The sequence below is a fragment of the Pongo pygmaeus genome, chromosome 15, assembly GCF_028885625.2.
Source record: "Pongo pygmaeus isolate AG05252 chromosome 15, NHGRI_mPonPyg2-v2.0_pri, whole genome shotgun sequence".
NCBI classification, from domain to species: domain Eukaryota; kingdom Metazoa; phylum Chordata; class Mammalia; order Primates; family Hominidae; genus Pongo; species Pongo pygmaeus.
Window position 1 is genome coordinate 181,551 of NC_072388.2, and position 15,237 is coordinate 196,787.

Sequence of the window (15,237 nt, forward strand, 5' to 3'; positions counted from 1 at the left end):
ATCCCTGTACACTGCTGTTGGGAGCACATTTAAGGACAGTTTGGATGTTCCTGATATAACTAAAAATAGAGCTACTATATGATCCAGCAATCCAACTGCTCAGTATATGTCTAAAAGAAATAAAATTGGTAAATCAAAGACATATTGGCACTCTCATATTTGCTACAGCAGGGTTTATAATAGCCAAGATTTGGAAGGAACTTAAATGTCCCTCAACAGCTGACTGGATGGAGAAAATGTGGTGCATATACCCAATGGAGTACTATTCAGCTATAAGAAAGAATGAGAGGCTGCCATTTGCAATAACATAAATGGAACTGAAAGTCTTTATGTTAAGTGAAATAAGTCAGGCACAGAAAGACAAATGTCACATGTTCTCACTTATTTGTGTGTGCTAAAATTCGAAACAATTGGTGTCATAGAGATGGAGAGTATAAGGATGGTTACCAGAGGCTGGGAAGGGCAGTGAGGGAACAGGCGGTTAGTGGGGATGCGAAATGGGTACAAAAAATTGTTAGAAAGAATGAATAAGACAGTATCTGATAGCATAACAAGGTGATTATAGTAAAAAATAATTTATACATTTTAAAAAACTAAAAGAGTATAATTAGATTGTTTATAACACAACCTATAAATGCTTGAGGGGATGGACACCCCATTTTTTATTATGCATTACTCTTTGCATGCCTGTATCAAAGTATGTCATGTACCCCCATAAATATATACACCAACTATGTACCCACAAAAATAAATTAAAAATTGATATTAAAATTAAAACCAAAGGGAGGAGAGTATAATGAGGCATGTGTGACCCATGGCTTGAACTAGCTGTTCAGGTTAACTTTGGAATGTCCTTATCCAAGAAGAGGGGTCCATTTAGTCAATAGGGGCTTAGAAATTTATTTTTAGTTTATTTGTTTTTAGTTTAGTTTATAGCAATAACCTCTCCATCATTATGACTAGAAGTTGAAATGTGGTATTTAACAACCCTACATGATAAGATCAGATATGCCTGTTTAGTGACAGCCTCTTTTATGACAAAATTTATTTTTAGTTTATAAGTGGAAAAAAGGATTTTTAATCCTGAGCTATATCTTTCAGTCAATCAATCCCTGCAGGGAACCCTGTTCTTTTCCACTGAATAACACCACATTTCAAAGTGAGGGGAAACGTCTTGAAACTAAAAGGTACAGCGTTATTAAATTTGATTTGGTTTCAATTGTAATTAATCACATGTGTTCTAGAGTTTGTCCTCAGTCTTCTCCTACTTTAGGCCCACGATCTGTTGAATTTACTCAGCTCCCTGCTCAACAGCAGGAAATCAGTTAGAATTATTTAAAAATCTCACTGTGGCTGGGAGCAGTGGCTCATGCCTGTAATCCCAGCAATTTGGGAGGCCAAGGTGGGCAGATCACTTGTTGTCAGGGGTTTGAGACCAGCCCAGCCAACAGAGTGAAACCCCATCTATACTACAGATACAAAAATTAGCTGGGTGTGTTGATGCATGCCTGTAATCGCAGCTACTTGGGAAGCTGAGGCAGGAGAATCACTTGAACCTGGGAGGCAGAGGTTTCAGTGAGCCAAGATGGTGCACTACACTCCAGCCTGGGCAACAGAGAAGACTCTGTCTCAAAATAATAATAATAAAAAATAGGTAAAAATAAAAATCTCGTTGTGTTTCAAACAAAATTTCTTTTGAATATCAACTGTATCAACTTTCATATTACCTATAATCATTTTGTTTACTTTATATCCAATCTTGAGAAACCTTTGAGGACTAATTTCACTCTTCTCTGCCATTTTGGTAAACATACCAAATTCCATCAAACAAAATGCACAGAATTCCTGAGAAATACATTTTCTCCTTGAGGAGCAGACTTGTTGTGTTAGAGGAGCTCATGGTTACCAAGCTTCTAGTTTAATAAACATGACTAGAATACTCTATCTTAATATGAGTAGCTACGTACTCACAAGGCATCTAGAAGATTAATACTCATGGTCTGAAAATATTCACATTTTTTAGCTGGCCACAAATTACAATTGCAGAATATTTGTGGTCATACAAGACATCTTCCACTAAGCCTGAAAAATGTATAAATGTCCTAGGAGTGCAGCATTTTTTTTGTAAGGATAATATTAATGAGCTAGCTTAGGTCAACAGGTTAATGATCATTGTTAAAACCAATAGCCCCAACTTTAGTGAGTACATCTGCACCTTCCAAGTTTAATTATAACTCTTTCTCTTTATGGTTACTTATAAGTAGAGACACTAACAAAAGACAATGCATTCCTGCTCTTGTTTTCCGAGGATATCCAACTCTAATGGAGTCATTTCTGGTAAACTTGCTTCTTTCACTGTGCTCTCTGACTCACCTGAAATTTTTTCCTGCACAAAGTCTAAGAATCCTACTTTGTGGTCTGTATCAGGACCCTCTTTTCCAGCAACATCTTTCAGCAACACCATGAAGGGACACCAAGACAAGACCCCCACTCCAAGGAAAACAATCCACACAGAATCAATCAGCTAACACCTGGCAAGTGGGCCATCTTTTAGAGTTGTGAAGCCATTCTGGTGGGCAAGAATGATTATCGACTACTACTTAAGTGAGAGGCCCTAGGGCATAATGTTAGGGTGAGAGACTCAGCCCAAAGTTAGAGGCCTGGGGGAGTCATACTCAGATTAGAGGCCAAGCCCACAGGGTTAGAGGCCCTTGGGAATATTGAGAAGAATGGATTTGGCTAAAAAAGATGTTTACCACTTTCTCTTTTTGGACTGTGCAACTTGTGCTCTCTGTCCCTCACCTGAGTGCTCTGCATCTTGTCACCTTTCTGCTCACCTCCTCTGTTTTGTAGTAGCCTGGAGGCTGCCCCAGGAAAGAGGCCCCAAACAGTTTAGCTTTTCCTTTCCTCAGTGATCGTCTGACTTCTAGCTGATTGCTTATTTAATTTGCCACTGGTCCAAGTGACACTGAAAAAAACAGATGTCTTGGAACCTAGTATTTTTATACCTTAATTATCAGAAAAAAATCAGCAATAACCTCTCCATCATTATGACTAGAAGTTGAAATGTGGTATTTAACAGCCCTACATGATAAGATCAGATATGCCTGTTTAGTGACAGCCTCTTTTATGACAACCCTCTGCAAACAATTAGCCTCAAGTTGGAGAACATGAGAGTTTTTCTTAAGAGTTTTCTCTCATTTCTTAACCATAAGGTCATCTTTGATGAGCTGGTATAGGGCAGCTGGACCCTACTTTCTAAACCCAGCATGTCACTTTTTTCCTGAGAGAGTTTTGTCAGTTTTGTCATAGCAGTGTGAAAATGGACTAATACATTACAATATACAAGTTACAGCCTTCCCATTTCCCCTGTTCAGTCTAACTCCTTTTTTTGCAGCTTCATTTGTTTTATAGAAGAGAAACTAAGTGGGAGGAAATACATTATATACAGGCTTCTCTGATGCTTGGTCAGGATAAAAAATTAAAATGGGCTTCTATATGTTTGATGGAGGAAAAGACAAAATAGGGATGGCACATAATTGATTACCCTTTTAATGCAAGTGCCTCTTAATATTAGGCTTTTCTTAGCTGGGGCTGAACTCCCCCTGCCAGTCCAAGCACTCCATAAGAACACAGTCAGACTCCTTATAGTTCTGGTGAGGTGTGCAACATGTTATTAATTTCATCTAGTTTTCCAGGGTTATCTAGTGTCCAGTCATCATCTTCTCCCTGCCCTTCGAGTCCTGTCTTACATACATACCCCACTGTTTGAACACCCGAGCTTCACCAGAACAACATGCAGTGGGGCCTCTTATCAGCTGGCAAAGTTGAATGTTTGCCCTCTCTGGGAAATGATAAATGATAATAGGGACATTATATAGATATATGTACCCTTTTCTATGTCTGAATTAGCCATATGCAAGGAAAAACTAAAACAGTTTTCAGAGGTGCCTGGAAAATACATAGACAAATTTAAGAGGCTAATCTTGATGTGTGATCTGACCAGACAAGATTTACATATATTTATGTTTACCTGCTGCAAGGTAGAAAAGCAGTGTGTTATTCTCTTTGAAGCAATTGTGAATGGGAGTTCACTCATGATTTTGTTCTCTGTTTGTCTGTTATTGGTGTATAAGAATGCTTGTGATATTTGCACATTGATTTTGTATCCTGAGACTTTGCTTAAGTTGCTTATCAGCTTAAGGAGATACTGGGCTGAGACGATGGGGTTTTCTAGATACACAATCATGTCATCTGCAAACAGGGACAATTTGACTTCCCCTTTCCCTAATTGAATACCATTTATTTCCTTCTCCTGCATGATTGCCCTGGTCAGAACTTCCAACACTATGTTGAATAGGAGTGGTGAGAGAAGGCATCCCTGTCTTGTGCCAGTTTTCAAAGGGAATGCTTCCACTTTTTACCCATTCAGTATGATATTGGCTGTGGGTTTGTCATAGACAGCTCTTATTATTTTGAGATACGACACTACCTAATTTATTGAGAGTTTTTAGCATTAAGCATTGTTGAATTTTGTCAAAGGCCTTTTCTGCATCTATTGAGATAATCATGTGGGTTTTGTCTTTGGTTCTGTTTACATGCTGGATTACATTTATTGATTTGCATATGTTGAGCCAGCCTTGCATCCCAGGGATGAAGCCCACTAGATCATGGTGGATAAGCTTTTTGAGTGCTGCTGGATTTGGTTTGCCAGTATTTTATTGAGGATTTTTGCATCGATGTTCATCAGGGATAGTGGTCTAAAATTCTCATTTTTTGTTGTGTCTCTGCCCGGCTTTGGTATCAGGAAGATGCTGGCTTCATAAAATGAGTTACGGAGGATTCCCTCTTTTTCTATTCATTGGAATAGTTTCAGAAGGAATGGTACCAGCTCCCCCTTGTACCTCTGGTAGAATTAAGCTGTGAATCCATCTGGTCCTGGACTTTTTTTGGTTGATAAAATACCTAGGAATCCAACTTACAAGGGATGTGAAGAATCTCTTCAAGGAGAACTACAAACAACTGCTCAAAGAAATAAAAGAGGATATAAACAAATGGAAGAACATTCCATGCTCATGGGTAGGAAGAATCAATATTGTGAAAATGGCCATACTGCCCAAGGTAATTTATAGATTCAATGCCATCTCCATCAAGCTACTGATGGGTTTCTCCACAGAATTGGAAAAAACTACTTTAAAGTTCATATGGAAACAAAAAAGAGCCCACATTGCCAAGTCAATCCTAAGCCAAAAGAACAAAGCTGGAGGCATAACGCTACCTGACTTCAAACTCTACTACAAGGCTACAGTAACCAAAACAGCATGGTACTGACACCAAAGCAGAGGTATCGACCAATGGAACAGAAAGAGCCCTCAGAAATAATGCTGCATATCTACAACTATCTGATCTTTGACAAACCTGACAAAAAACAAGAAATGGGGAAAAGATTCCCTATTTAATAAATGGTGCTAGGAAAACTGGCCAGACATATGTAGAAAGCTGAAACTGGATCCCTTCCTTACACCTTATACAAAAATTAATTCAAGATGGATTAAAGACTTAAATGTTAGACCTAAAACCATAAAAACCCTAGAAGAAAACCTAGGCAATACCATTCAGGACATAGGCACGGGCAAGGACTTCATGTCTAAAACAAGAAAAGCAATGGCAACAAAAGCCAAAATTGACAAATGAGATCTAATTAAACTAAAGAGCTTCTGCACAGCAAAAGAAACTACCATCAGAGTGAACAGGCAACCTACAGAATGGGAGAAAATTTTCGCAATCTACTTATCTGACAAAGGGCTAATATCCAGAATCTACAATGAACTGAAACAAATTTGCCAGAAAAAAACAAACGAACCCATCAAAAAGTGGGGGAAGGATATGAACAGACACTTCTCAAAAGAAAACATTTATGCAGCCAACAGACACATGAAAAAATGCTCATCATCACTGGCCATCAGAGAAATGCAAATCAAAACCACAGTGAGATGCCATCTCACACCAGTTAGAATGGTGATCATTAAAAAGTCAGGAAACAAGAAGTGCTGGAGAGGATGTGGAGAAATAGGAACACTTTTACACTGTTGGTGGGACTGTAAACTAGTTCAACCATTGCGGAAGTCAGTGTGGAGATTCCTCAGGGATCTAGAACTTGAAATACCATTTGACCCAGCCATCCCATTACTGGGTATATACCCAAAGGATTATAAATCACGCTGCTACAAAGACACATGCACACGTATGTTTATTGCGGCACTATTCACAATAGCAAAGACTTCGAACCAACCCAAGTGCCTATCAATGATAGACTGGATTAAGAAAATATGGCACGTATACACCATGGAATACTATGCAGCCATAAAAAATGATGAGTTCATGTCATTTGTAGGGACATGAATGAAGCTGGAAGCCATCATTCTCAGCAAACTATCACAAAGACAAAAAACCAAACACAGCATGTTCTCACTCATAGGAGAGAATTGAACAATGAGAACACATGGACACAGGAAGTGGAACATCATGCACCAAGGCCTGTTGTGGGGCGGCGGGAGGGGGAAGGGATAGCATTAGGAGATATACATAATGCTAAATGACGAGTTAATGGGTGCAGCACACCAACATGGCACATGTATACATATGTAACAAACCTGCACGTGGTGCACATATACCCTAAAAATTAAAGTATAATAAAAAAAAAAAAAAAGAAAAGCAGTGTGTTATGGGAGTGGTAGAGCACATGCTAATAGGGTGGCAGCCTGCAACCAGGGACATGACACCTATCAAGTAGGAGGCACAGCAGTGCCTGACTAAGACCCAAAAGAGAACTAGAATCTAGAAAAGACAAATGAATTAGGAAGAAAGTGGGATATAGAGAAAAAAAATTATGATCATTTGACTCCTTGAAGGAATAAAAAAAAGTGCGATAAAGCTTTTTAATTTTTATAAAGTCTGGAAAATTACTCGGAAAAGATGAAAACCTAGCCTTATTACAAGGGTGGATAATTTAGACCTTGAGAAAATACACTAACACTGACCCTTACTCCAAGAAGAGACAGGCATTGCTAGTAGTTTACTTTATAGACCAGCCTGCTTCTGATATCTGCAGGAAGCTGCCAAAAGCAGCCTTTGGCTTCCAGACTCCCATGGATCAGATTTTAGATTTGGATTTTGTAGTTTTCCATCACAGGAATAGGGCAGAGAAAACATAAAATAAACCAAATCTGCCAAGAGGCCCAGCTTCTAGCTGCAGCCTTGTGCTCTCCACCACTTCAGAGGCAGCCCCTTAACCCTGGCCCTCACAGAGGAAGTGAGAAGGTGAAAGTCCCAGTCTGTGCCTCTGGGCCACTGTGCCGTGGATATAAATCAATGTGCCTTCTGTAAGAAGGTCGGCCACTGCCGAAGGAAATGCACCGTGCTTCCAAGGGAGCCATCCTCAGAGCCCAGCAGACTCGCAAGTGGGAGGGCCTGATACTTCCTGCCACTCCCATTGGACTATTAGCTATCGAGAGATGGAGGAGCCTCAGGTGACTCTTGAAGTGGCAGGTAGGAGTATTAACTTCTTATTAGGTATGGGAGCAGATGACTCTGTCCAGATTCAATACAATGGGCTCCTGTCTCCTCACGATGGACAAGCCCAAAATAACTGCTTTTGGTATCTTCTAAGTTGTCCTCCAGGGCCTCTGGGCTTCTCACCTACCTTTTAGTACTGTCTGAATGCCTGACCTCTTACTGGGGAGAGGTTTATTGACTCAGGAGGCCAAGTCATGGTCACCTTCACTGATCATAAAGCATCGCAAGGGTTACTTTTGTTCCTGACCCCTCAGGGGGAAAAAAAGAAGTTAAGAATGAGCTGTCACATTTACCACCTGAGTTATTGTCTCAAGTAAATCTTGAGGTTTGGGCCACACAGGCTCTGGGAAATGCACTAAACACCTCCCCCATTCAAATCCAACTTCAGCCTAGTTCTCCTGCCCTCAGAAGTGACAATACATTTTAAGGCAAGAAGCATGAGGGGAAATTCAACCCCTTATTGCCAAATTCTTGTCATATGAGTTATGAAGGCCATGAGAGTCTCTTTACAATACTCGCATATTACCAGATAAAAAGCCAAATGGCAAGTACAAATTTGTCAGAACCCTTAGAGCATTAAGAAATGCAGTTGTCTCCATATACCTCATTGTCCCCAAAACTTACCAAGTCACAATGGATGCAAGCTGGTTTACATTCTTAAATCCGAAAGATGCATTTTTCTGCCTCTCAATGCATCCAGATTCATAATATGTTTGCCTTTGAATGGACTGATCCAGATATGGATTCAGCCTCAAAACTAACCTGGACAGTCATCCCTGAAGGGTTCTGGGATAGCCCCCACTTATTTGAAAATGCTCTAGCTAAGAACTTAAGAAATCTACAATTGGAAAGGGACACAATTATTCAGTATGTAGGTGACTTCCTCATTGCTAGCCCAACTAAAGAAGACTCAAATAATAATACTGTTAAGTTGGTAAATTTCCTGGGAACTTGCAGATATATGGTATCACCATACAGGGCTCAGATTTTGAATCAAAGACTTAAATATTTGGAATCTATCTTAACCTCTGGAACTGATCAACATCCCTAGAAGATAAAAAAGTTATTTTAGTCATCTAAGGAGTCCTAGTCTGACAAATGACTGTGGGCTTTTTTAGGAGACGGCTGGGTACTGTTGCTTATGGGTGCCCAGATTTGGATATGTAGCCAAGCCGTTATATGATACACTGAAGGGAAAGATTTAGGGCTCCTAGAATGTAAGTAGATCTGCAAGCAAACCTTCAATACTCTCAAGGAGAAATTGGGATCTGCTGCAGCCGTGGAAGTCCCCAGGTTGGATGAACCATTTTTTCTTTATGTGACCAAAAATCAAGTCATAGGTCTTGGGTAATCTTGTCCCAAAACTGGGGGACATTCCCAGGCCAGTAGCCTAATTTTCTAAGCAGATAGGCCAGGTGGCCTAAGGATGGCCTTGATGTCTTAGAACTATTGCTGCTACCACTTTTCTAGTAGGCAAAGCTAATAAACTAACATTAGAACAGCACCTACAGGTTTTTGACCCCACACCAAGGGAAGAAGGTCTTAGAAACTAAAGGGTGCAAGTGGTTAATAGGAGAACATTTATGAAAGTGTCAGGCCTTATTGCTAGACACTCCAGACATAACCCTTAAAGCCTGCCAAACCACAAACCCAGCTACTTATCTGCCAGAGTCTGAAGGTTCTCCTAGCCTTTCTGGCATACACATTGTATTAGTCTGTTCTCATGCTGCTAATAAAGACATATCTGAGGCTGGGTAACTTATAAAGAAAAGAGGTTTAATTGACTCACAGTTCTACATGGTCGGGGAGGCCTCACACTCTTGGCAGAAGGCAAGTGAGGAACAAAGTCACATCTCTTACATGGCAGCAGTCAAAAGAGCTTGTGTAGGGAAACTCCCCTTTATAAAACCATCAGCTGTAATCTTAGCACTTTGGGAGACCAAGGCAGTGGATGACCTGAGGTGAGGAGATGGAGGCCAGCCTGGCCAACATGGTGAAACCCCGTCTATACTAAAAGTACAAAAATTAAACAGGCATGGTGGTGGGCACCTGTAATCCCAGCTACTCAGGAAGCTGAGAAAGGAGAATCACTTGAACCCAGGAGTCAGAGGTTGCAGTGAGCCAAGATCATGACAATGCACTCCAACCTGAGCAACAGAGCAAGACTGTCTCAAAAATAAATAAATAAATAAACCATCAGATCTCATGAGGCTTATTCTCTGTCACGAGAACAGCATGGGAAAGAACCATCCCCTGATTCAATTACCTCCCACTGGGTCCCTCCCATGATATATGGGAATTATGGGAGCTACAATTCAAGATAAGACTTGACTGGGGACACAGCTAAAGCATGTCACAGGTTATGAAACAAATGTATTCTAGCAGGCCAGACTTGACCATCCTGAGGAAGAGTGGTTAACAGATGCAAGTTGTTTTATGCATCAGGAAAACAGGAGAGCTAGATATGCTACTATTAGTCAGCACAAGAGAATCAAGGCACAAGCCTTGCTGGCCTCGACCTCAGCTCAAAAAGCTGAGTTAATTGAACTTACTAGGCCCCTGCAGTTGGAAAGGATTTAAAAGTTAACATTTACACTGATTCCAAGTATGATTTTTTAGTGCTTCATGCTTATGCTGCAATTTGGAATGGGTAGGGACTCCTGACCCCCAAGGGCTTTCCCATACAACATCATTCAGATTTTGAGTTTGTTAGAATGCTGCTTTGCTGCCAGAAAGTGACAATAATTAATTGCAGTGGACATCAAAAGAGAGGCTGACCATGTAAAAGGAAATGCCCTTGTAGATGCTGCAGCCAAGGCCCCTGCACTGAAAGGGCCAGTGAAGCTTATGGGCGTGCTGGTCAGCATACATAGAACTGGGCCGGAATACCCTGAAGAAGAACAAAAATGGGCCAGGGATTGCATTTCATTCCAGGGCCCCTCTGGCTGACTGAATGATGGTAATAAATTATTAATGTCAAGTACCAATCACAGGAACATAACTCAGCACTTTCATGATTCTTTTCACCCTAGAAGGGATTGTTTCTGTTAATGTCTCATTTGTCTATAGGGGTAAATCTTTTCAAGACACTAAAACAGGTGACTCAGCACTGTGAGCTCTGTGCCTGACATGACCCAAACGGCCAGCAATTTTCTCCTTCTCCAGTTAAACATGTCCAAAGTTGAGGAACCTATCCAGGTGAGAACTGGCAACTCTAATGTGCCCCAATGCCTTTCTGCAGGAGATTCAAATATTTGCTAATGCTTACTGATACCTTCACTGCTTAGATCGAGGCATTCCCCACCCCATCTGAAAAATGTTTACCGGAAGAAATAACTCCTCAGTTTGGGTAATCTAAAAGCCTGCAAAGTGACAATGGCCCATCTTTCACAGCAGGCGTATCCCAACACCTATCCTCAACTTTAAGAATCCAATATTACCTTCACTCTGCTGGAGACTGCAGTCCTCTGGAAAGGTGAAAGGGCTAATCCTACTCTAAAGAAGACTCTAGCTAAATCAGAGGCCTGACTATCTCTAACACCCATAGCTTACTGCGGGTTTGAACTGCTCCAAAGTAAAACGTATAATTAAGTCTGTTGAGTTAACCTACGGAAGGCCTTTCCTAATCACAGATCTCCTAATAGATGAAAGGACGCATCCATTACAAAAATATGTCATCAATCTAGGACACTTGCAAAGGCACTCTGTGAATATGGAAACAAGAGTCTTCCCCTCCCACATGGGAGGAAAATTCAGTTTCAGCTCAGCTAGGAATTTAGTCTTACTAAAGAAGCGTGAGGAAGTTCTCCAGCTGAGCAGCTTTCTCCAACGTGGAAAGGACCACGCAAGGACACCTGAGCTTTCCAACAGACGTTCAACGCCAAGGGATTAACAGGAGGGTGCACCTGTGTGGAAGCAAAGCTGTTGCTTATTCTGGGAGCCCAATCCGAGGCTGGGGGAGGTGAGCGCAGGGCTATTTAAGCTTTGGCGGAGGGCAGGCTGGGTCGCTGCGCGTCTGCTCCTCCTTCTCGCCTTTCTCCTACAGCCCTGATCCCGCCTTGGCCATGAGGGAAATCGTGCTCACGCAGACCGGGCAGTGCGGGAACCAGCTCGGCGCCAAGGTTGGCAGCGGGGGCTCTGAGGGCCCAGCCCGGGCCTGCCGGGGGAGCCAGGGAAGATGTTGGCAGTGGCGGGGGCGGAGTCCCTGCATTGCGGCCCTTGGGATCCCTGCCGGGGACGCGGTGGAACTAGGTGCTGGCGAGACGGCCGGGGTGGACCCCAGGGACATGGCGGCCTAGGGATGGGGGTGCGGGTGGGAGAGGGGCTGGGGCGCCCTCATGACTCAGCCCTGGTCTGTCTGGCCCCTCCCGTCTCTGGCAGTTCTGGAAGGTGATCTCTGATGAACACGCCATGGACTTCGCTGGCACCTACCACGGGGACAGCCACCTGCAGCTGGAGAGCATCAACGTGTACTACAACGAGGCCAGCGGTGAGATGACCTCCTGGGAACGCGGCCCTCCCCTCCTGATGCGCTCCCGCCCCACGCAGGTGGCAGGTACGTGCCCCGCGCTGTGCTCGTGGATATGGAGCCCCGCACCATGGACTCTCTGCACTCAGGGCCCTTCGGTCAGGTCTTCAGGTCAGACAACTTCATCTTCGATGAGCTGCGGGAGAGGGCTGGGGCCAGGGCAGCTCAAAATCTAGGAGTGGCCCAAGGTCATCCTGTGGGAACTGTGGAGCCAGGGCCCCTGAACATCCTCCTGTCCTCCCAGTCGAGTCGCTCAGTCCATCTCTCCTAAACGGGCTTTGGGAGGAAGGCCCGGGTGGCTCCTCAAGGTGAGGAGCTACTGATGTAAACTCCCTGCAGGGAGCTGAGTTGGGGCCTTGGCTGCTGCCTTCCCTGAAAATGGGCAGGAGCTACCTGCAGCAAGGTCTGTTAGCCACTCTCAGGTTTGACTCCTGACTTAATTCCTAAAGGGGAAGCTGCTGTCCTGTAACTCCGGGGGAGGGGGTTTCATTTGCTCTACCTGCAGTGAGGTCTGTTAGCCCATCTCAGGTTTGACGCCTGACTTAATTCCTAACAGGGGAAGCTGCTGTCCTGTAACTCCGGGGGAGGGGGTTTCTTTTGCTCCACCTGCAGGGCGAATGGTGCTTTCACCTCACACGTGACACTTGGCCCTTTTTGCATTATGGTGGTGACCACTGATGACCGTAAACCTGGCCATCGAGTGACTGGCTGTACTGTCTTACAGGTCAGAGGGGGGCTGGATACAATTGGGCCAAGGGACACTACACAGAAGGCGCGGAGCTGATGGAGTCAGTGATGGACGTCGTCAGAAAGGAGGCTGAGAGCTGTGACTGCCTGCAGGGTTTCCAGCTGACCCACTCCCTGGGTGGGGGGACTGGGTCTGGGATGGGTACCCTTCTGCTCAGTAAGATCCGGGAGGAGTACCCAGACAGGATCATAAACACATTCAGCATCCTGCCCTCGCCCAAGGTGTCGGACACCGTGGTGGAGCCCTACAACGCCACCCTCTCAGTCCACCAGCTCATAGAAAACGCGGATGAGACCTTCTGCATAGATAACGAAGCGCTGTATGTCATATGTTCCAGGACCCTAAAGCTGCCCACATGCACCTATGGTGACCTGAACCACCTGGTGTCTGCGAACATGAGCGGGGTCACCACGTGCCTGCGCTTCCCGGGCCAACTGCATGCCGACCTGCGGAAGCTGGCCGTGAACATGGTCCCGTTTCCCCGGCTGCATTTCTTCATGCCCGGCTTCGCCCCACTGACCAGCCGGGGCAGCCAGCAGTACTGGGCCTTGACCGTGGCTGAGCTCACCCGGCAGATGTTTGATGCTAAGAATATGATGGCGACCTGCGAACTCCGTCACGGCCGCTGCCTAACGGCGGCCTCATTTTCAGGGGTCAAAGCCCATGAGGGAGGTGGATGAACAGATGTTCAACATTCAAGATAAGAACAGCAGCTACTTTGCTGACTGGCTCCCCAACAACGTAAAAACAGCCGCCTGTGACATCCCACCCCGGGGGCTGAAAATGTCGGCCACCTTCATTGGGAACAACGCAGCCATCCAGGAACTCTTCAGGCGTGTCTCAGAGCAGTTTACAGCAATGTTCAGGCGCAAGGCCTTCCTCCACTGGTACACGGGCGAGGGCATGGATGAGATGGAATTCACCGAGGCCGAGAGCAACATGAACGACCTGGTGTCTGAATATCAGCAATATCAGGATGCCACTGCCGAGGAGGAGGTGGCCTAGAACTCTCCTTTTCTAGGTAAAGGGGGGAAGCAGTGTGGATTCTTTACTGTATTCTGACAGCCATGTGTCACTACGCACTTGTTCATTTGTGTCTTCACCTCTCCTGCTGCTGCATTTTAAAGCACTTTCGTAGTATGCAGTTTTGCCTAATGTATTTTCACAGCATCTGGCTTCACCGCCAACTTTCCATGGGCCCTCTGGCTACTGCTGCCAGATGCGCATAGTTGTCCTGCAAGGCTGAAGCTGTCTGGGCTTATCACGTGCCCAGGAACAAGCATTCCAGTGGTTCCAGGAGGGGTCGGCATGGGCTGTGGACATGGCAGGCAGGCTTCACACGGACTTGGGGATGCCCTGGGCCTTGGGCAGCGATGTGGTGGAAAACCTGTTCCTGAAGGCAAGCCTTGGCTTATCCCGTGTGCCAAACTTCTAGGGGACCAGCGGGCCCTCTGTTTCTGAAACTTTGAAAGGGGTCAGCGACCCTGATGGACAATGTCTCCAAAGTCCCATCTCGGGATAGGAATGTGGTCACAGCTGGCTCTGAACCAGCAATGAAGGCTGGGCAAGTGGGAGCCCAGCCACTCCATCACCATGACGGCCTGGGTGTGTTTGTGTGGCCTCATGCTCTTAACGAGGTGGGCATGGGATATCTGGCAGGGATACACTGAGCAGGAATCAAGCCCAGTGTAGACTCACATGCACTGAACCCTATGTAGAAGGGGATTAGGTCCCGGGGGCCGTAGATGTGGTTGCTGGGCCTGTGACATGCACTGAACCCCATGTAGAAGGGGATTAGGTCCCGGGGACGGTAGATGGTGGTTGCTGGGCCTCTGTGCTCAGGGCAGTCTGTCCAAAGGTGCAGATGGGGTTTCTGAGCAGGACCTGGGGAGACAGGCAGGTAGGTACTCACAAGTGCTGCTTCCCCCAGCTGGCAACCAGTGAGAAAAACGCCCGAGTGGAGGTCTGACCTGCCCCAGTCTGGAGGGCTGATGGTCTCCGGAAAGGTGGGTGATGCGTACTGTCTGCTGTCTCCTTGTCCCCACTCCAAAGCTTCAGGCAAAGATAACCCAAGATTGTCAGGATGAGCCTGGTGAGGGTGGCACCTTTGGGGACAGGCCCATCAGCCTGGCAGAGTCTCCTCCCCAGGCTTCTCAGGGAGCCTGGACTGCAAAGCCTGCTTTGGAGAAGCTGTCAAATAAGAGGTGTGTGTGTGAGCTGGGTGCTGGGCAGCCTGCACGGACAGGGCTCTTCTCCCTGGCTCTTGTAGAACTTGTCCATTGTGTGTGATGACCCCTTGGTAAGCCCCACCCCCACCCCCACCCCTACCCCCACCTCCATCACACAGATAAGATGAAGCCAGCATAGCCTGCGGGTGAGCAGATGT

The 15,237-nt window shown here is 45.1% G+C and overlaps 1 pseudogene; it reads left to right on the forward strand.

Moving 5' to 3' along the window:
• Nucleotides 1-11,639: 11,639 nt before the first annotated feature.
• Nucleotides 11,640-13,874, forward strand: LOC134738099 (tubulin beta-8 chain-like; annotated as a pseudogene).
• The last annotated feature ends 1,363 nt before the right edge of the window (nt 13,875-15,237 follow it).